This window comes from Pinus tabuliformis, chromosome 4_1 (genome assembly GCF_031772625.1).
Source record: "Pinus tabuliformis cultivar Carrire ecotype Pingquan chromosome 4_1, CPIR1, whole genome shotgun sequence".
Classification (NCBI taxonomy): Eukaryota; Viridiplantae; Streptophyta; class Pinopsida; order Pinales; family Pinaceae; genus Pinus; species Pinus tabuliformis.
The window spans coordinates 40,976,936-41,000,774 of record NC_142303.1 but is presented as its reverse complement, the minus strand read 5'-3'; positions in this window follow the sequence as shown (position 1 = coordinate 41,000,774).

Here is a 23,839-nt window from a genome sequence, read left to right as displayed (position 1 = left end):
ACTCTCAGACTATCTATGCTCTAAGGGGTTAAATATCTAAGCCATGTTCTCACATCCCCAACCAAACTTTGGACAAAAATTCTCATTTGGACATCTGCTATGTCAATTTCATGAAGTTTAAAGTAGTCTATCATTTCTCTAGTGTGCTATTGTGCTGTGTATGTTCTAGTGCCATCAAAAGTAATAATTTTACTTTGATAGTCCTATGGCATGGCACCTTGGGGAGTAAGCATCATAATGGGGGCATATCTATTACCCATTATTCTAGGTTGGGTAGGGGTGAGAACTAGAGTTGGCCTAACAGGGGGTGTTTGGGTTGTGGAGGAAGAATTAGAGGTGGTAGTGGGGTGTTGAGTAGTGATTGGATGAAGAGGAAGTGAAGGAATGAATGGAGGGGTATATTGGTCTTCAGAAAGGGGAGGGAATAATGATGAACTAAAAGAAAGTGAAGTTGTTTCAGAAATTTAAGGGACTCTATCAGTGGTAAGGGATGAATGAGGGGAGTTCAATAGATATCGATCAATCGACAAGTTGGCTCGTTGGATTTCAAGTTCTCTGATGAACTCTGGATCTTGGACTAAGTCCAATAGTTCACTATCAGATGTGGTTCTAAACAGAGAAGTTTCAAAGTATTCGTCAAAAGGAAGGTCTTCTAAGAAACGCCACTCAACAGGGCATGAATGTGATCTAAACAAAGGTGTAGGGCTGACTAAACTTTCTTGTCTTCTGATGATTCTCGGAATCAGGTTGGGATTTTCAAACAGAGGGGGAGGATTTGGATCAGGGTTAGCCCTAGTGTAATGAGTTCTCCCTGAAGCCAGATTTAGAGTTTTATAAATGCTTTCTTTTATGGATGTTCAAAATAACTTCTAATAATCCTTTAAGATGCTTCAAAATTAGACTTTATATTTCTCAAAGGTTTACTTCAACTGAGGATTTGTTCATTCCCCAGTATGGTCGCCACTATGTTATCGCTCAGATTTTCCTTAGAAGTTATTTAAAAGAAGGAAAGGATACGAGGTAACTACAAATCAATCTTTTAAGTATAGATCCTAGCCAATCTACACTTAGAGAGGGCTCTCTCTTTATGATTTAGCATTGTTTTGATATGATATTAGGCTAGTTATTAATGCTTAAGGAATTTGTTTTGATTTGTTTGGTGGAATTAAGGAAACAGATGGGTAGAGTAGGTATTTAGGCCATTGGGCTATGGAGTCAAGTAGGAAAGGTTTATCAGGATTTGATTAATCACCGAGGTAAGAGTTCACAACGCAATATAGCACAGCAAGGACAAATCTAAAAGGTTTTAATGGATGAAAATCTTAACCAGGGCCAAGGGCAATGAAGAATCCTTAACAGGGTTTAAGATGAAGAAGGGAGATTTGGAAAATAGCAAGGGCAATTAAAAATCTTGTACTAAGGGCCAATAGAGGGAATGAATTACAGAAGTAAGAGAGCAACTAAGAATTCCCAAACTTAAGCAATTTAGTAGAAAACATTAAATATGCAAACAGTTAAAATAGAGAGCACTTAAGCTAATTCTGATGATATTACTCCTTGTTTTCTTTTAAGAATTATAAGAAACACATATGATATTTCATAACATAAAGGAAAAAAATATTCAAACTCAGAGAAGTGATACTTATTTGTTTCCCACAGTGCACATGAATCGAGTGAAATTTCCTCATCTTTATTTAATCCAGCAAACCAGTCCAGCCTTGATTACAACAACTCCTTTAGCTCAAAACAAGTCTACAGAATGTTTTTTAATCCCCCACAATTACTTCATTTTGTGAAGTATTTATACAAAAAAATAATAGAAAATATCTCATAACTATATGAGATTTATTCTAGGAAACAAAAGTTATCTTCCACACGAAGATAGAGACAGATGAAAAACATTTTGTTTGTTGTCCCTTTATTTGTGAGTGTGTTGGATACTGGAACTCGGATTAGGCTCTTGTAGTTGCCTTGGTATTTATGCGCTGGACTTCACTCTTATCTTCACCTACTGATACTCTTTACCTGTGTTGATATTCTTTACCTGTGTTGTTTCATCCTTTCATCCTATATTACCAGATTTATCATGGTAAACATCTTTTCCTCCATAGATTTACTACAGTAAACTTATAGTAAATCAGTCAAACTGGTCCACCATTCATTATCCGGTAATTTCATCCTGATCATCTTCCTGTATACTTCATCAGCTTCTATGTACTTAGCAAAATTGGGTTTGCTGGTGAATAGATGTTTTACTTCATGTTCTATGTAAAATAGATTTTCCAAGCCATCATAAAGTACCTTTCCTGTAGGTAATGCTTTCACTCCTGAAGAACTTGCTTGGCTCTTGGACTGTTTGTGCAATCTATCAATGTAGTCTTCCTGTGTCATTAACTTGTCATGGATAACCAGTGGGCTAGGAAGGCCTTTTTCTCTCAAAATGCCATATTTCAACATGAAGCTATCTATGTCTGCCTGAATACTCTGACACCTTTTCTCTAGATTAAGCATTAAGTTACTTTTAGTAAGAACTTTCTTTATTTCAATAATAGTGGTTGTTCTATCCTCAATCTCTAACTCATCTAGCTGGTACCTGTTCCTGCTATTCAAGAAATCAATCAACTGATTTGCCTCTTCAGGCTTATCTCCAAGTTCTTCTTTAGTTTTCTATATAGCTTCCACAGCTACTTTGATCAATTATGTCTGTTCAAAAATAACCTGAATTGAAGGGAAAATATCATTGATGGAATCAATGATATTGGCCCACAAAATATCTTTCATATCTCTCAATGGTCTTTCTAATGTCAAATCCTTCTCCAGGACTTTGATTCTTTCCTCCATCCTTTTGTTTTTTCTTTCTTCTTCTTTATTTTGAATCTGTGCTAGCTCATAGTTTGTTTCCAAATGTAACATTTGTTCCTTGAGCTTTTTTAGTTATGTAGCCTGGGCAATCATTTGTTCCATGGCTTTGAACACTTCATCTATTTTTTCTGCTTGTCCCTACACTAGTTGATGTACCTGTAGTTGAAGTAGTCCCTGCTACTACCAATGCTATCACTGGTGGAAGTGTTGGTGCCAAAGAAGTTGCTAGAGTGGAGGCTACTGCTGTAGAAACTATGGGTATGACAGTCTGAGGAGCGTTGGCTAGCTCACTCTGCTTAGACTGTATAAAATTCTCCAATTCCTTCTCAGTTTCATTTAACTGATCATTTAACTTAAGGACTAGGTACATAAGTTCTTTTTCCTTTTGTCTCTCTATGACTTCTGCAGTTTGAGGATGGTTGAGAGGAGGGATCTTGAGTTGCTTCTTCAGTGCAACTATATCATCATTTTTCTTTTTAATCAATTGTTCAACTGCTTTGACATCTTTGGGATCATGTCCCAATTCTATCACCAAGTCTTCTAGAGTTTTTATCCTGGTGTCTTTAGCCTAAGAGGAGGCCTTTTCCAACTACAGTTGTGTCGTGGTTTTGTGCAATGAGTTTTGCAATTGATGTGTTGTGATGGCCTTATTAGTCAAGGTGGAATAGAACATCTCACTAGTTTGTTTGTGTAGTTCTATTTGGTCAATAGGATGGATCTACTTTGCTAAAACTTCAAAATCAATCTTTAAATAATCAGCCATGGATCTTAGCTATTGCACAGTTGGCTTGAGGAAGCTTATCTACATTTTTCCTTCCTTTATGTCAAAAGCTAACAGAAGCCTGGTCTAGTTAGTTGGACCCATTTTGAGGTAGTGAGCATAGGTTTGAGCTTTTAGTTTCCCATTCCTCGCTTTAATCTCTTTATACTTTCCTTCAATGTCCAAGCTCTATTTAGAGGGAGCCCTAAAAGAAGACACCTCTGTGCTTTGCTGTCTTTCCAATGCTTGTATATGTGAAGTAGATGGTGTCCCACTAGTTGGAATAGTCTACATACTATCTGTTCTTTCTGCCATTGTGTTTCCTGTGGTCTCCTCAGTATACTCTTCTTCTGCATAGGGGTTTAACATTTTCCTTTTAGCAAAGGTTTGATCAATAGGCTTGCTGGAAGGAGTGACCTCTTCTCTGTCTCTTTTAAGATTTCTTTCTTCATTGAGAGGAGTCTATAAAATAGGAGGGTTGCTCATGATTTGTTCAGGTCAAGCAAGATCCTCTAAGATTTTAGGTTGCTCAGATTCTTCTTGTTGTCCTAAATGCTCCTGTTGTTTTGATGGCTCTGCCTATTCTGAGGACTTTTGTTGCTCTGAATCTTCTGCTTGTTCTAATGGTTGTGTACTAGGTTCTTGTCACTGCCTTTGTGATGAAGCTTCTCCTCGTACCTGTACAAATGAGTCTTCATAAAGCCTTCTTTCTAAATCCACCAAAACATTATCAACTTCCACTTGTGTGTTATCTTGATATATTAGAGTGCCTTCCACCCATTCATATTGATTTTTATATTGTTCAATTTCTGGGATCCTATGGTGGATATAAGGAGGTAGCTTATGTTTCTGCCTTCTGCTACAAATGAAGCTATGAGGGTCATAGGTCCAGATGAAACTCTATTTTAATTTCAATCTTTGGAGGATTTGATTGGCCTCCTTTCCTGATTCTCTATTATTGCAAATAAATGGGCCTAGATGATATTTTACTCTTAGTTGGGTCTTCTTCTTGGTTTTGACAAAATGAATCTCATAAGAATTGATCATTTTCCTGTAGTACTCCAGAGAACATAATCGCATGGGGAGATATCTAGGTAATTTGTAAGGAGGCAGCTCTCACCCATAAATCCTTATTTCAGTATGGTTTTGGTACAAGTACCAATCCCCTACTTTGTATTATTTGGATAGCTGGAGAACCCTCTTAATGTCTGCACTGATCCTGGGAGGGGGACTTCCTAATAACATTGTAGTCACTGGATGTACAAATAGGACAATAAAATTTGTATATGGATAGGGAGAAGAACTACCTGTGGAATACAGAGGTCCAGAAGATGACATATCTAGGATTCCCTCTAGTATCAAGCTTTTAGACAGAGAAGGGAAACTTATCAGTTTGGTAGTAGAGAAACAAATGATACAGGACTGATGAATACTTGAACACTCTCTGATTTTCAAGTCTCATAAACTGATCATGCATTTTATCTACATTGAACTTGGCATAGTCAAACTTGACTGCAGGAGGTTGACCAGGGGTAAAAATAGACATGTAGGCAAAAGTCATCTCATATACATACTCATAAGTAGAAAAACCTAAAGTACATGCTATCATTGTGTTGATATCTTTTCCCAGGTCAGAAAAGATGATTAACACATAAAGAGGGGGGTCTTTTGGCATGTACTTTTCTTCAACAATGAAAGTCTGGAGGATTTGGGTACTTTTGGAACTAGATAGCTTAGAGGATATTTAAAGCAAATCAGCAATGGAAAGGGGGGTGCGGTTTTGACCAGGCTGCAACTGTAACATATCGTTTATGGATTCAACTGTAATGGTGAATAGGATTTTCTAGTACGGGGACATTATAGCTCTCATAATAGGGTCATAGTTTGCATGGCAGTAGTGAATGATTTCCGGGAAGACATGAACACTGGGAAATTGATACTTGGGCAAGTTTGATTCCCAAAGGCCTATTTTATCTGCATGGTTCAAGTAATTATCTCGATATTTGCAATGCAATTTCAAAGGGGCTTCATCAAACGTGAGGTCCTTTATCTAAAAATCTTTGTCAGCCAGGGGAAGATGGTCCAAATCTCTATGGGGATGGTAACTGGTATGCTATTTAAAGTGACTGGGGCATCCATCCTTGGTTCTTGTGGATTCAAGGATGAAGGCAGAGAATTTCAGGGAACTATGGAAGAATGGGTTGTCTCAGAGAGTCTCAAGACTATCGAACAGCTTAATTTCACTAAATTACTTAATTTATAAAGCAATTTAGTTTAGGTTCAGTATGAAAGATAGAGTTTCGCTGTTGAAAATGGGTAAATACATAGTTATGGTTGTATGAAGAGATAAATGGCACTAGTGTATTGTTCGTAGGGAGTGCAAGGGTCTGCAATGGTAATTTGGAGTTCAACGGCTTCTAGAGGTTGATGGTTGGAAACAGGTTGACAGTTTGAACGTACTTTGCATGTGCCTGGGGAGTAGGAGGTTCTTTTCTTGGTAAAACAAAAATAATGAGTATTTTTGGTTTTATTTGCAAAGTCAATGCTTTTGCCAGGTATAATGGGAAAGTGACAATTGGCGCCAACTAACAGAGGTGACGTTTTTTTGTTTAGTGAGGGTGGTAAGTGGAGGCGGTAAGCAGAATCTATCGCACTGGTTTTGAGGGCTTGGCGGTATTGGGAGAGGTTCGCCCGATGCCATTCATCGGGCAACACGTAGCGGAAGGGTGAACAGTAAGACCGCTCACATCGGGTGGGTAATGTTTAGCATTAAAGGCCACTCGATATGAGCGTCAGCGTTAGATCTGAACGGGTCAGATTGTACGGTGATCGAGGCAGTGATTTGATTGGGAGTTAATGGAGGGGCCTGATGGGATAATAATTATAGACTAAGGATATTTATTGATGTCGGGGATGATTTGATTGGAGGACGGTTATTAGTTAATCACAAGTTGATTAATTAATTCCTTTTTATTGCGGCGGAGGGTTATAGGTCTTCATTAATCGCAGATAGATTAATTAACCTATCAATTAATTAATCCATCTAATTATTTCATTATTAAGGTTTATATTTCAAACCATTGGGGTGGGATATTAACATAGGGAATTTTAATAATATATACGAGGAAAAGGGGTGTATTTTCAAGGAGTTAAATATAGTAAATTAATGTTAGATGTTAATATGGAATGGAAAAGGAAATGAAAGATGCGCTAAGTAAATTTTTTTTGAAATATATTGAAATTTCCGCATTCGAACATCATAACTTAAGCATTAAGTATATTTGTGGGTTTTTATATGGGGGTGATTACTTTTCCTAGGCAACTAGTGATTTTACCTTAGGAAAAGAGGTTTTTTTAGGGAAATGAATGAATCATGTAGGCGATGAATGTTGATGAAGGGGTTTTAGTACTTAGACCTTATAAGTTATTGGGCCGAGGTTTCGGTCCCTCCAAAAGTCAGAGAAATGCTCTGAGCCCCTTTAACTTAAGGTCTTAGGTACTTTGATTGTTATTTGTGGGAAATTAGTGAAATAAGGGGTAAAATGAATGATGGAATTAAGGTTGGAAAAAAGAGAAGAGATCACCAAGGGGAAAGTCGAACGCGGGAGAGCCAAAGCGACTAGGGTTATAGAAAATAGCAGTGTTCGTCTCTAATGGATGGCGGCAGAGGAGGGAGCTCAGCTCCCTCCTACAAAGATGTTGTTTCCAGCAGAATTAAATCACCGATGGGGAACAACAAAGATTGTACGAATGAAAAGAAAAAGGATAATGAAAAGGAAACAGATGGGACCAAAACCAAGGAAAATAGTAGCATAAAGGACAAAGAGGGAGAAGACATAAGTTAGGGTTCAAGAGACAAAAAACAAAAAGGACCTTGCAAACCAAAAGCAGAAATCATTCCTAGAGTAATATTAAATAATCCTGCTCTGCAGGTGCATAGGGAACACATGGGTACCTACACCATTATCTGTAAATTCATGGGACTATGGCCCACTGAAAAAGCTTTACAAATGTGGATCAAGTATCACTGGAAACCCAAAGGAAGCATTGACCTACATCTTGGGTCAAAGGGATTCTTCACAGTGGTGTTCTCAAACATCGAAGATAAAGACAAAATATTCGAAGGACGACCCTACTTTTTTGAAGCAGCTGGTCTCTATATGAGGCCATGGAGGATGAACTTTTTCCCAGAGCGAGAAACTTTCTCTTCAGTTCCAGTGTGAGTAAGGCTCTATTCTCTACCTCTTGATTATTGGCAAACTAAATCTCTAGTTGGCATTGACAATAAACTAGGACATTTTGTCAAAGCTTTTGAAGCCACTAGAAGAGGAAAATATACCTCCTTTGCAAGGATATGTGTGGAAATGGATATATTAGGAGGGCTGCCGGATGAAGTTATCCTGGAAATTTTTGATGAGGAGTGGGTGTAGACAGTGGACTACGAGCATATCCCTTTCAGATGTCGTAGATGCCATGAACATGGATATCTATTCAAAGACTTCCCTCTCAGTAAAGCAGTCAATAAAGATAAACTTTATACAACGAAGGACACATAAAGCTTTCAGAAAGTGGCAAGTAGAGGAAAAGGAGGAAAAAGGGGGTTAAAGAAACAACATACTGAGGGGCAGAAGGTCAGTCAGAACAAGTTTCAAGTGCTAGAAGAGAATGAAGAAATCACAATAGAGAACCAATATCAGGAGGAAGGTACTAATAGAAAAGACAAAGAAGAGGGCAAAAAACAATCAGATATTGGTTCTAAAAAAGAGGCGAGGATAAGTGATACAGAATTAGAGATGGACCAGGAAATGACCCAAAGTGAAATAGATCTGGAAGAACATAAACTACAAGAAATTCTCGACAAGGAAAACCTAGATTTGGAAGGATTCTTGATGCAGGGAACCAAAGGAGGAATAGATTCACTGCCTTAAGAAGAATGCAATAGAATACATTAGTTGTTTTTATGGAAAACTTAGGAAAAAGGGCTGGATAAAGGTAAAAATATTCACAAACAGGAGCACAGAGGAGTGAAAACAATGAAATCAACTCCAGGATTAGCTACTAGAAATCCAGGAAAAAAGAGGGGCAGGAAAACGAAAAATGAGCTCTTGATGGAGTGTGGAAAGCTAGTGATAGATTCAGGTAAGATGAAAGATCTAACCAGTTACTCCTTTACAAATCTTTAATTATGAAGTTCATATCTTGGAATATTAGAGGTCTAGGTAGTAAAAGAAAACAAAGAATGCTAAGTAACATAATGAAACTAGCAACGCCGAACATAATCTTCATTCAAGAAACAAAATGCTCCATTTAGAAATTAAAACAAATCCATAGCAAATGGCTTAATAGATTTGAGTTTCTAGAAGTTAAAGCAGAAAAAATAGCTGGAGGAATTCTCACTCTATAGAAACCCCAAAAATTCAGCATAATAGATGTGGAGGCATCAAGAACTTATTTATCAGTTATCATTCAACCAGTGGGGGTGTCAGACACCTTTCTAGTTACGAATGTTTATGGTCCTCAACAAATAGATGAGAAACTCAGATTTCTTGACTCCCTGGTAGATCTCAGAATTAGACATGAAGGAATACCTTGGGTCATGGGTGGAGATTTTAACATGATTAAATATCTTTCGGAAACGAAGGAGGTACCAGAATGCTAAGTAAAGATTCAGTAGCATTCCAATCCTTCACAGAGGATATGAAATTGGTTGACTCTGAAATTCACAACGGTCTTTTCACTTGGAATAACAAAAGAGGAGGTGATGCCCAGGTTGCCTCCAACTTAGACATATTTTTTATCTCAGAGGAGCTGATGCTCACTAATAAAGAAATAACTGCCAGATTTCTCCCCTTTGGAGGCTTTGATCACTGGCCGTTTCAATTAGAAATCAAGGGGATCGATTCTCCCAAGAATAGACCCTTTAGATTTGAGAATATATGGCTCTCCCACCTAGATTTCATCAGCAACATTGAAAAGTGGAGGTCCGAAGATCTGCAGATCCAGGGCACCAAAATGTTCCTCCTTCATAAAAGACTAAAGCACATAAAACTTAGACTCAAAGAATGGAACAAGAAGGATTTTGGTAACATTTTCGTAGATAAAAAAATCAGTGGAAATTAAACTACAGGAACTGAACCAAGCATTGATCATAGATGGTTTTGATATAGTCAAAAGTGAGTAAGATGATAAATACAACCAAGAATGGGAGAATTTATGCAAACAAGAGGAAATATTCTGGAGACAAAAGTCTAGAGTTCAATGGCTCAAAGAAGGTGAACAAAATACCAAATTTTTCCACAGGTCCACCATAGCCAATAGAGCACACAATAGAATATCTTCAATATTAAATGAGAAGGGGAGCTTCAGACCTCTCATAAGAATATCGAAGATGTGCTGGTTCAGCATTTCAGAGGAATCACAAAGGAAAATAATCTAGACAGAGAACAATGCATCAAGGAAATTACAAAAAAATATCCCCAAAATGGTGTCAGTGAGGTTATCAAAGATATGAAAAATGGCAAAGCTCTAGGTCCAGATGGTTTCAATGTAGACTTTTTCAAGGCCTGCTGGAATGTTGTCAAACAGGATATTCTGAATGTGGTAGAGGACTCCAGAAGAATTAGGACCATTCTGAAAGCCCTCAACACCTCCTTCATCTCCCTGATCCCCAAATAGGATTCAGCCCTGAATCCTGATAATTTTAGACCCATTGATTAATGCAATGTGGTTTACAAAATTATATCCAAGATTTTGGCTAGCAGACTCAAACCTCTTCTTCCTTCTTTAATTTCAGGGGAACAATCTGGTTATGTGGAAGGAAGACAAATCCTAAAAAACATTATTCAAGCCCACGAGGTAATTCATATGCTTACCAGCAAAAGGTAGGCTGGTATGATCATGCAATTAGATATTGATAAAGCATATGACAAGGTGAACTAGATCTACATCAAGAAGGTCCCTATTGCTTTTGGGTTTGATCACAACTGGCTCAGATGGGTTATGGCTCTGGTTACTTCTTCCAAATTTTCAATTATGGTGAATGGATCACCCTCTGAGATCTTCACTCCTTCCAGAGGCCTCGGGTAGGGAGACCCACTCTCTCCCTTTCTCTTTATCCTCATGATGGAAGGATTGGGCAGATCCATTAAACAAGTCGAAGTCTTAGAAAAGATCAAGGGCCTTCAATTAATGGAGAATGATCAAGCAATGACTCACCAACAATTTGTGGATGACACCATGCTGCAGGGTATCCCCACACTCAAAGATGCTTCAGCGTACAAACAAATCCTAAATGACTTTGCCTTGGATACAGGTATGGAAGTTAATCTCTCCAAATCAATTTTTTTTCTTTTAAATACTAACATTGCAATTCAGAGGAATATCTCTAGAATTCTGGGATTTCAAAGGGATTCCCTCCCTTCAAAGTATTTGGGATACAGCTAGACCACTGCACAAAAGTATTTGGGAACTGGTGCTCAACAAGATGCAAGACAAAGTCAAAAAATGGACTTTCAGATCATTGAACCTAGCTAGTAGGTTGATTCTGACAAAGGTCGTTCTATAATCTATCCCTGTTTTCTATTTATCAGCCCTTCCAGCTCCCAAAGGGGTCTAACAACAATTTAGGAATATCTAGAGATACTTCTTTTGCGGAAAGGAGGAAACAATAAATAAATGGGTACTTGTTTATTGGGACAAAATCTGTAAACCCAAAAGTCATGGAGGTCTAGGCTTAGATGATAAGGAGATTCTGAGTAATGTTTTAGGAGCCAAGCTCTGGTGGAGATGGGTTAAATAACAAGAGGATCAATGGGCTAAAAGCTGGAAAGAAAAATATGCAATCTCCTGGCACACAAGTGATCTTATAAGGATGTCTAGAAACATAAAAGGCTCTTACATTTGGAATAAAGCCTGGGAAAACATAAGCCTAGTACAAAACTACAGTTTCTGGGAAATCAGAGCAGGAGATCTAGCTCTCTTTTAGGAAGAAAAATGGCACAAGAACCAACGCTGATAAGAGAGGACTTTATGAGCCTCAAGCAGGAAACAGAGTCCCAAGGATTAATAAAAGTTAAAGATTTCTGGAATCTTCCTCATGACTCCGGAAAGTGGAGAAACTGGAGAAAAATAGAATGCAGAGAGGACAGCCCCATAAAAAGAAAAGCAGAGGAACTCATGAGCATGTTAAAACAAAGGAAGATCTTAGTAACCAGGGGGCAGGATCAGTTAAGATGGGGCCTCAATAAAGAAGGTAACTTTAATATTAAGGAAGCAGAAAGAATTATCATGAACCTTGATCCCTATGTTTTGGAGAAATCCTGGCAACAACTTTGGAGCCACCAAGGGTGGATGAAGATCAAGCTTTTCATGTGGTTAGTTCATCATAAGAAAATATTAACATGGGACAATATTCAGAAGAGGGGCGTTATTGGGCCTTCTAGATTTTAGTTATGTGAAGCTCTAGAAGAGACAATGGAGCATATTCTCAACAACTGCACCTACACCACCTGGCTGTGGGATTCTTTTGACACCATTTTTCAACAGACAGACAGAGATAAGGGTAGTATCATTAATACCCTAAACAAGTGGACAAAAAACTTTTCAGAGTATGAGATCCTTAATTTGGCCTGGACCTTTACGCCAAGCTTGATTATCTGGAGTGTGTGGAAAGAAAGGAATAAAAGAATTTTCAAGGAAGAAAAAACTACTCCTCTTTGCCTGATGGATCTACTCTTGAAACAGATTAAGGAGAATGTTTCCACCATTGTGCGCAGTTTTCCCTAGAATCCTCCCACAATGAATGAATTGAGAACTCTTAGGCATCTGGGAATGCAAGAGATCATTCACCAAGGAATTAGCAAAAAGGAAAGAGTTTTGGAAACGGAAAAGGAGTTCTGGCATCCTCCACTGAAAGGTTATCTGAAATGCAATATTGATGGTCCTTCAAAAAGAAACCCTGGAACAACAGGTTATGGAGGGGTGTTAAGAGATGAAGAAGGAAATATAATCTTTACTTTCCACTGCCATTTAGGCATAGCCATCAACAACATGGCTGAATTAATGGCATTGGAACAATTTCTAGAGCTCCTTAAACTAAATCACAACTCAAATGTCATTATCCAAGCAGACTCAGAGATCTCTATTAATGCGGTTAAGAGAATCAGTTGTGGAACAATGCTAGAAAGGGTCTCAAAACACTGGAGACTTATACAAGTGTACCAAAGAATTCAAAAACATCTCCTGAGTCTTCGAACTGTTAGCTTCAATCATGTTCGATGGAAAGCCAATAAACTTGCGGATTTATTGGCCAACCAAGGAGTGATTAATTCAGAATGCAGGATTGAGATGAAGTGGCAGGAGATGCCTCAAAGCAGATTAAAAGCTCTCTGCAATGAACAAGCGGCAGAGGATAGAGAAATTTTTAGACATTGGGCAAGAGGGAAAGGCACGAAATGAAGCTTTATATGCAAGTTCAATCACTGTACTTCGGTTGGTACCTTGAAGAAGAGCAAAATTAGATTGGTTACATTATCCTTTGGTGTAAGTTAACCAGTCTCCTTTTTCCTTTGAATTGCATCGCAGGGTTTAATTTACAGTCAGAGGCTGGATCCATTACGAGTTCCGAAGTTAGCTTTTGTGGGATGGATGGATGGATCTTTGTATCGAAAAAAATTCTCCTGCAATCCACTTACAGAACGGATTACCAGGCTTTAAGCAGTTTCTAGGTGATCGTTGGGCTTTTGATTGTAAGTGGTATGGGACATTTGAGAGCAATTCCACTAGGCTCTCAACACGTGGCAAGGGTGGGGTATGAAATACTACCCTCCATCGCACCTTATGGCTCGAGCAACTTGGCTATCCGATATTTATTCGAGCTGTTCATTTGTGTAAAGGGATTTGACGGTCAGATTTGGGCGTGCAATTTTGTGGGGCTGCTAGTACGATCAAGCTATGTGAATTAAGGATGGAAGGATCGCAGAGTTTGATTTTGGGTTAACGGTTAATCGAGGGTACCATTTGAGAGGTTAGCTTTTCCTTTATTTAGGATGGAGGGTCATATCTATGGCAAAATACCCTGGATATTTCCGAAGTCCATGATAAAGTCAGGTTTTTTGTATATATTGTAACATTACTTTTGGTTTATTGGAATAGAAGGATAGTCTCTTGCTTCAGCAAATTAAAAAATGATGGAATTAAACACTTGACTTTGTAATTGTTTCCTTGTTATCCATAATTTAGCAACTTGATGACGAAAGTAAATGATATGATCTTATCTAAGCAATCATCACAATTCTGCAACCATTCAACTACTTACCCATCTACTCATCCTACCATTTTTTCTACTTTTTATTAAGGTGCACTTAAGCTGGCAAACCCTTATCAAAACATTTTCCTTTTCTTTTACAATGGTATTCTAACTAAGTCTAACCTTATTACATCCAGGGGCTCAGATTAAACAGTTGAGCTCCTTTTATTCACTCTGCCTAATCTAATTATCTGCCAAGGTTAAACAGTTTGGTTAGATTTTCATTCTCTATCTATAAACATGAAGTTCAAACATGGAATATCCAAGATTAAATTGTTTTATTACCATGGATTGTGACATGAATAACGAGTTTCACACAATCATTATTATGCAGAAAAGTAAATAGTAGTGGCATTTGGATTCTCACACTTTCATGGTATTTTTGTTTTGGGGATTCATATTCTTTCATCTTTTTTTATCTTTTTATTCTTTTTGTCCTTTGATTTTTTTTTTAGGACATAACCTTTAAATTTTTATTTTATTGTTTATTTTTTTTTAGTATGGAAAACATTTTCATAAAGCAAAGGTATGTTCATATTACAGAGATAAACTAAGTCAATCATAAATTATGAAACCTATTGGTATAGGAACATAACACGACCTATTTGCGGGATTTATAAATCCTAATGACGGAGGCAAATGGGAAAGAGATGAAAAGCATGGCAACATCATTGCTTTTACCTTAAGAGACTCATGGAGGAACTTGGAAACCCTAATTCAATTGCTACATAAGCAAAGCTAGGGCTATGGTGATAGAGGTCAGATCATTTGAAAGGATAGCTTACTTGATTGTTGAGCATAGTCTCAAATCTAAGCATAAGAAGTTGGTAAGAAGGGAGAGAGAGAGAGAAGTTGGAGGGGTAAGGGAAGGTTGATGCAACATATGGTTGTAATCACTCTTCTGACATTAATATAGAACTGTAGTTGTACTGTCTACCCCGTGGTGTTGGTACTATCATTCATTTACTTATTTGTCCAATACCTTCTAGCATGAGTAGCTTAGTCATGTGTAACTAGATGTCTTTTATGTATTCATGTATTAGTTATCTAGGTTGTATGTTGTGATTATTCTTGTCTTGTCTATGTGCAGGACTTGATCTGGAGTAGGCTCAGGGGACTTCCACCTAGTTGCCTTGTGCTCTCCACAAATCTACATGGAGGCTTGAAGTAAACAATCTGCCTTGCTTTGATAGTTAGTTATTGTTTATGGACATGCATGTAACTTTGTGACAACTACAGATAATCTTACAGTCTACCAAAGGTCTCGGGAAGACCTTGGAGGGTATCTCCATTCTCCATACATCATGCATTTTATCCTATATAAGAATTGGCGACTCCACTGGGGACTATATGTCTAGTTCCCGGTTCACCCGGACAATTCTTAGTATCCTCCTCCTTCTAAGACCTCGCTATACTTCTGCATTCCCTTTCTAACCCACCAAAACATTGATGCATTCTTCCCTCATATATTTAGCCTTGAATCTGATCCTAAAAACCCTGTTTTGAACTCTTTTCCCACACTAACGCAAGTTAGTGGAGTAAACAAAGCTTTATAAAGCTCTGTGTCTGCACAAACAGTGCATTGGTGGACCTAGTAAGTCTCTGTGGCCACTACTATAGAGCATTAGTCCCCCAAATCTTGACATACAATTGTGTCTGTAAACTCAAAGGGATGGGAAGCCTGCTCATGGACCAAAAAGGGATCTACAGCTGCATTTTGTTAGCAAGATCGGTGTCCTAAAATATTTCTTTTTAGGAAATAATTTTTTTTTCTTTCTTAAAATGTTTTTATCAAAGAAAAGTCAACAAGTTTTTTATTCATTCTTCTACTTAGCTGGTTAAATCTACTTTATTTTGGTTTTAAATAGTTGTTAAAAAGCATTGGAAATATTTATGTTGGTTATGCATGTGTTATAATGACTAGGATGCATGGAACAAATATGAATATGTGAAAGACTCTCACCTATATAATGTAGCTTGTTTCATCGAATTGAATATTTTTTAAGCATTATCTTTTGCATGATTTTGAGTCAGAGTCCCACCACATTTCATACGTCAACTCCTCTACCGAAGACACTAAAAAAGTACACATAAAATTTACCTAAAATCAATCAGTAACTCTTTATTGAGCAAACAAACATTAGTTCAGGCTAGGATCTTGGGATAGGTAGTGTGAATAAACTACCCAAGATCAGAAACCAAAACTAGTGTCATTAAAAGAGAGAAAATTCCTTTTGCACTCATACTACTGGGACCACTCCAGTAAAAGTGGAGCTAAATACGAGACGACATTGGACTATAAGTGAAGGTAGCCTGCCTTCTCTTACAACTCCTTTTGGTATTCTGTGTATTGGGGATCCCTTCGGGGATTTTGGAGCTGAGTTGGGGACTCAGGTATCATGCCCACACAACGTACTATCTGCGACTATGTGCCCCCTTGGTGGTGTCTATGATCTGAGGTATCCTTAGTTGCAAAAATTTTAGGGAATTACACAACGTGATTCGGGCGGGCTGCCCTGGTACCTAACACAGACTGACCTACTCTGTCTTCAGTTTTGGGGAGGGTACTCATCTTCACAAGAGTGCTTGGCCCCTCAATCTGAGGTTCAGGCGAAGATCTAGAGTAACCGTAACTGTACATTTGGCTAGTCGTCTCTGTTATTCATTATGATATTGGGTTTCATCTCTAGTGATCGGTGCTTATCAGACAGGATCATTTCCCTCTGTTTGTTGATTGATCAACTTAGTGTATTTTAAAAAAATTTAGGCACCCGAGTGTTATCATTGAGAATTTAACAAATATCACGATAAGATTTATTGATAAAAATTAATGGTCACCGTGGCTACATCTAGCCCTCATCGTCAATATAGATGATTGTTCAGACTTCCTCCACTCATTGTGGAAGATCCACCGAGCTCCAGCAAACCAGATTCCCCATATTCAGGAAATCAGTCTCCAAGATCTCACACAGAATCTGTTTGGACAACCGACGATTCAAGTTTACTGAAGGATTTCTTTACTACTAGATTTCTTCCTCCCTTTAACCCTCCACTCACAAATCCGTTGGACCTACTCTTGGTTCTTGTGGCACCTGTACTGCCTATTTCTTTAGCTGGAACATTTCCATCCATCCCGTCGACGACTAACGGGTCGTGGAACTTTTTGGACACTTTTGGTCCCCTACCACTTCCCTAGTCGACAGTCACCACCACACCATTGATGGCGAACCCTGCTATACCATCTGTCCTAGGTACAAACCCTCACATGAAACCCTCCACTAGTGGAGCCCAGCCTATGTCGGGTTCCACCGCTTTAGTGTCAAACTCTATACCTTCGACAAGTGCTACATACAATACTCCTTATAATGCTCAATATAGCACAGTTAGCATAGGTCTCCTCAATCAACAATATGGTTGGCATCCACTGTACAGTTCAAACCCACAGATTCAAGTATCTAGGGGCACTCCCAATATGCATATACCAGTTGGGAATGTAACAGTCTACCCTCCATTTTCAGGCATGCATGGTCAGTCACGGATTGACATGAGCACTCCTTATGTCAATCAAGGACATATGGTTAGTTCTGTGGTGGGTGGGAATCCTCAAGGAGGTCCCAAAAAATCCATGGGGGCACCCTACTCACAATTTCAAATGAGTCAAGGGGGCACTGCTTATCCTAGGGGAAATTCTATACCCCAACATCACAATCCCCATGGAAATCCACATTACAACGCCATACCGCAAGGCAACTACTATACCACGCAGCCTATGTATAATATTAGGACCCAAACAATGGTAGGATCACAAGGATTCTCAAGTCATATGTCATCACCTTGGTCCGAGTGGGGGGCACCACACACTCTGCCTTTCTTGGCAACGTTGGATATCCCCAACTTGTACAAAATTACAAATGACCCCATCTACCATAACTTACTTTGGCTGCCAATCCTGCATAAAATACCAACTGACATCCCAAAGTTCAAAGGGAAACAAGGGGAGGATCCGGGCACCCATATCACCACCTATCATCTTTGGTGTGTTTCTAACTCCATGGTGGATGATAGTGTTTGGTTATGTCTTTATCCCTGCACCCTCACTAGCAACGCAGCCAAGTGGTATATTGAGTTACCATGCGCGTCAATAAATACCTTCGACGCTCTAGCGATGGAATTCTTAAAGAAATTTTAGCTACCCCTCCGCTATCAGACTGGGACAGAGCTCCTCACTTCATTACGTCAGGATACCACCACACACATGTCTGATCATATACATGAATGGATACGTAAGCGGAGGTTAGTCAAAGCTCCCCTCCTAGACTATCTCTTAATGGACTAGTTCTGCAAGTCCCTACTCCCTCAAATCACTAAGGATGTTACCTTAGGTGGTGTGGTCACAGAAGACCAATCCATACGTCATACCCATCACTTAGATCTGATATATTCATAGTCTATCACTCTTTATGATGTAATCCCCAATGCTCCTCGCAACTCCAATGCTTCTGCTACTTATCACCCCGGAGCGCATGCCGATGGGATTATCGACGCAACCTCTAGGACTGTTGTAAAACAACTCAATGGTCACATTTCCTAGATGTTAGTGGACCCCTCTACCAAATCGACTGCTCTTCCTACCACCGCGATAAACTCTACATAGTCTCCACAAAAACCCAATGGTAAGAACAAGAAGAATAAGAAAAATACTGCTCCTTCTGAGGAACAATCGACAAAGCAGCAAAACCCAAAGCAAAAGGCCGTTGCACCTCCTGATGATGGAAAGGATAAACTTGTTAGATTCCCTTGCAAAATCTATACTGAAGACCACATGACCTATCACTGCCTGCATCTTCAAGAATGCACAGATTTCATTGCTAAAAAGGATACATGTAGGACCCCCACTATCCTTAATAATCCTTTCCCCACTCAGCAGTAGCAACACGTCTTTGCAAACCAAACCCAACCCCCACAAGGGGGAAATGGTGGTTCACAAAATCCTTTAGCTGGTGAAGGATCTTCTACCATTTACACCTTTGAGATGGTAGATATACAAACAAGAGCCAAATCGTATGGAACTCTTGTCGCTCATGCAGAGGAACCTTCCTCAAGTCAAAACCCACCACCACCCAACGATTTTCATATCAGAAGGCCAGTTGTTGACCTTGTAATTTTCCCCCCTAAAGGGCCACTTTGATGCACAACATACAATCCATTTGAACGTGTCGCCCAAAACTACAACATTCTAGAAGATTTGGTGCAAGTGTTGTCAGCTATGTTGGTGCTCGAAGTATTACAAACGCGTCTAACACAAAGGAATACTTTGCTTTCGGCTATTGGTGGTATCAACCCACAAGATTCCATGGTTGCAATTTTCGACATGGAAAAGTGTAAACCTTTCCTTTCCCACTAGCTTGCATTTCAAGTGAATTTTTTTTCGAAAGGTAAAGGTATACATAGAACTGTCATCGATGAAGGTGCTTCAACCTACGTCATGTCAGCTTCATGTTGGCTCGCTTTGGGTTCTCCAACCCTATCCCCATCGTCGAATTCCCTTAAATCTTTCGACAGCCACACTTTCATCCCAAAAGGTTACCTAGCTAGCTACCCCATCACTTTGTATGGGAAAATGGTAACGGTGGACATAGAAGTTGTTGATAAAAAACTCGACTATAATCTCTTACTGGGTCGTAGTGGACGTATGACATGATGACCATTGTATATATTGTCTTTGGCAACATCCTATTCCCATTGGATGGAAAGGTAGTTATAGTGGACCAGTTGTCCTTCTGCACCCCTGATTATTCCCTGTTACCAAGCGACTCTATACCCCTAGTAGGTGGTGTACCTGACTCTTACGTCAGTATCGGTACTAGTCTACTTAAGGCTTCTTCCCTGATGGGTTTTTTCCCTCTTCAACAGCCCAAGGTTTCATAGATGGTCAATATGATTTCATCTATTTCTCATGAATAGACTGATACATGGATCCTACCGGCTCCTTCAAACATTGACACTTGCAGGGAACAAATGTCATTGTCACCAGTTGAACTGGCCTACCAAGCCATTCAATCTACATCCGCATCTCCAGTCGCTTTGGTTATGGCCAATGGTACCACTGCCCCTCCCATAACCGCTCCTTCTTTTGATCCACTTAATCAAGTCCTACCTACGGACGAAGCTATTAGATAAATCATGAGTTTAGAAAAGCAACCTTGGGAGGCCTCTCACCATCGTGTTTCGATATTTGATTCAGACATGATGCCTCTTCAAATCCTGTCCCCTAACATACCAGAAATCGTTTCCTCACCCTATTCGACTATCCAAACTTTGGAGGTGGAAGGAAACATGGGCAACATTTCAAAGACATTGCTCATCAATATTTCTGTCAAGACAGGCATCATGGAAAACATCTAGATTGGAGACTATTGCAATCCTAAGGAAATTTCAAGCTTCACCAGCCTTTTTAAGGAATTCCATGATGTATTCACCTGTTCTTATGAGGAAATGCCTGGCATAGATCCATCTATTGTCGAACATGAGATCAAGCTTTACAACAATGCTAAACCAGTCTGTCAAAGACTTTGACTGGTCCATCCCCGCAAAATGACAGCCATAAAAAACGAAGTAGAAAAGTTGTTACATGCTAGTTTCATCTATCCTGTTCCTTTAACGGAATGGGTTTCCAATCTAGTTACTGTTGATAAAAAACAAGGGACCATCAGTGTATGTGTTGACTACCGAGACTTGAATGTCGAGTGTCCCAAGGATAATTATCCGACACCGTTCATCGATCAAATCATAAACGACTGTGCCGGTTGTGAATCATTTTCATTCATGGATGGGTTTTTAGGTTACAACTAGATTGCTATAAAACCTAAAGACCAGCACAAAACTGCCTTCGTCTACCCATGGGGCATCTTTACGTATCGAAAACTCCCATTCGGTTTAAAGAATGTCGAAGAAACTTTTCAAAGAGCCATGGACTACGCATTTCACGATATCAGTCATATCATTCAAGCTTACTTGGATGACCTTCCAGCCCATTCCAAGCAATGAACAGAACACCTAAATCATTTAAGATCCATCTTTTTTAGGTGTTGGCTTTACAACATCCACCTGAATCCATATAAATGTGTTTTCCTTGTCGAGTCTGGATGCTTACTTGGATTCATTGTCTCCAAGTATGAGATTAGGGTTGATCCCGACAAGGTAAAGGCAATTACTCAATTCCCTGAATGACAATTCGTTCTACAGCTCCAATGTTTGCAAGGGAAAGAAATTTTTTTACGATGGTTCATCATAAACTATGCTAAGTTGACGAAAGGCTTTATGCACCTTCTTAAGAAGGGAGTGTCGTATTTGTGGGATGATCAAGCTCAATGATCATTTGATGCCTTGAAAAAGGTTCTTATATCAGCCCCACTCAGCGCTTCCAACTACACTCGTGACTTTCTTCTATACCTAGCAACCTCGCCATCCTCTCTCATAATGGTCTTGGTTCAAAATCATGATGACCGGAGTGAACATGGGATCTATTATCTGTCCAAAGGCCTAGCTGGGCCCAAACTCAGATATTCACATGTGGAAAAGCTATCATTGGCAGTCGTCTTTGCTGTCAATTGATTCCAACACTACATCCTACTGCGATAGGCTACTGTCATCACCTTGGAGAATCCAATGAGACATATTTTGTCTTGTCAAGTAATTGGAGGAAAATATTCAAAATGGATAGTGATCCTCCAACAATTTGATTTGGCTTTCACAGCTGCCAAGGCGAATAAATCCTTAGTCTTCGCCAAAGCTTTTTCAGACCTTCCCATCATCGATCCTAACGAGATAGCCGATGATCATCTTCTGGATGAAGCTGTCTATCTTATCGACACCACTAACCCTTGGTACAGTGACATTCTTGTCTACCTCGAAGCACAACGGCTCTACCCCAAACTATCGACAGGTGACCATCGTCACATCCGCCACCAAGCGTGACACTATTTAGTGATTAATGAAACATTATATCGTTACGGTGTGGATACAGTTCTTCAATGTTGCCTCATTCATGAAGAGGCATAAAATGTTTTAAATGACTGCCATGCTAGGGCATGGGGCGGTCATCTTTCTAGCATATCTACTGCACAGAAAATCTTGCACGCAGGCTATTACTGGCCGACCTTGTTCAAAGATTGTGTCAAGGCTATCCAACAATGTTATCCTTGTCAAGTGTTCACAAAGAAAATGCATGCTCCTCCAGCCCTACTGCACCCGGTTATCTCCATCGGCCCCTTTGCCAAATGGGGGACAGACTTCATAACTTGCAATCTCGTTTCCTCTGCTGGACACAAATATATCATAGTAGTTGTGGACTATTTCATGAAATGGGCCGAAGCCCTTCCCACCTACAAGGCTAACAGGGAAACCATGGCTCCATTCCTATTTAATTAGGTTATTTGTCGCTTCAGTATACCATGCACGATCATTACAGACCATGGGTCTGATTTCCTGAATCACATGATGTCTGAATTAGCATCACTACTAGGTTTTGGCTAGGATCAATCATCCTCCTACTACCCCCAAGCTAATGGTCAAGTAGAGGTTGTCAATGGTGTCTTAAAGACCATGATTTGTAGGTTGGTAGGAAATCATAAAACCAATTGGCATTCATTGTTATATTCGGTGCTATGGGCATACTGAACTTCAGTAAAAACTGCCATAGGCTTTACACTGTTTCAACTCACTTACAGCCTGGAAGTAGTGTTACCCATCGAGTGTTAGATCCATTCCTTGCAAATAGTCATTGAACTCCTGCCTGGCACTACTGCCAAAGAAGAGCACCTACTATACCTCAATCAACTGGACGAAACCCGTCGAGATGCTGAATTGGCACTTGAGGCTCACAAGCACTGGGTAAAAACCCAATATGACAAAAAGGTCAAGCCTCGTTCTTACCAAGAGGGAGATCTTGTTTTGCTCTATGATAAAAAACATGACCTCTTGGGGGCAGGAACACTTCAACCCTTATGGCTAGGTCCCTATGTCGTCAAGAAAGCCCTCTCAAAAGGGGCATATGAACTTTAGGACTGGGAAGGAGTCCCGCTCACCGAGCCCAGAAATGGGCTCTATCTGAAAAAGTATTATGGCTAGTATTGCACTAGGCATGTGCTGTGTAATTTTATGTATTTATAAGCTTTTTGGTGTGATTGGATTGTTTTGATAATTATTGGATTATTTGTCTCATACATCCTTCTCGAAATGCAGATGTCTTCGTTACCCTTAGCATACACAGGATACACGAATGGTGCCAGTCATCACACATGGCACAGTGCATCAGATGCTTGGGACATCTACACACCTGAGTTGGAACTATTTTGTTTCGAAGAAGTCTTTCTCGGTACCACCACCAAAAATATTGCCGAGTACATGTCCGTAATTTCACTTCTCATGGAAGCATCATTAAGGGACATCTCCAATCTAGTTGTTAGGTTAGATTCCCAGCTAGTTGTTATGCAATTGAAAAAACGTTATCACATTCATAATCCAACCTTGTTATGTCATTATTTAAGGGTATGAATCTTAGAACGTCAATATGAAATAATCACATATGAACACATTTATTGGCTTGTAGGGGCCTGACCCAAGTTTGGAAGTGATTTAGCTAAACAAATCCTGGTACTACTGGCCCTTTCGGTAATAGTCTGCAGAGCGCAGACTGAGGTCTCACCCGAAGTAGTATGGGAGGGTGCTAGAACTAGGTTTCCACACCCTGGGGATGTCTGATGAGCTTCTGGCGGTCTGCAGCTTGGCCCTACGTGAACGTTGCTACATGCATCTATTAGTCCCTCACAACCTGTGATGCTTCCTTCGTGCAACCCTACTCGGGGCGCGATCCATATTATACCCAAGTTCCTTACTATTTAACCTATTAT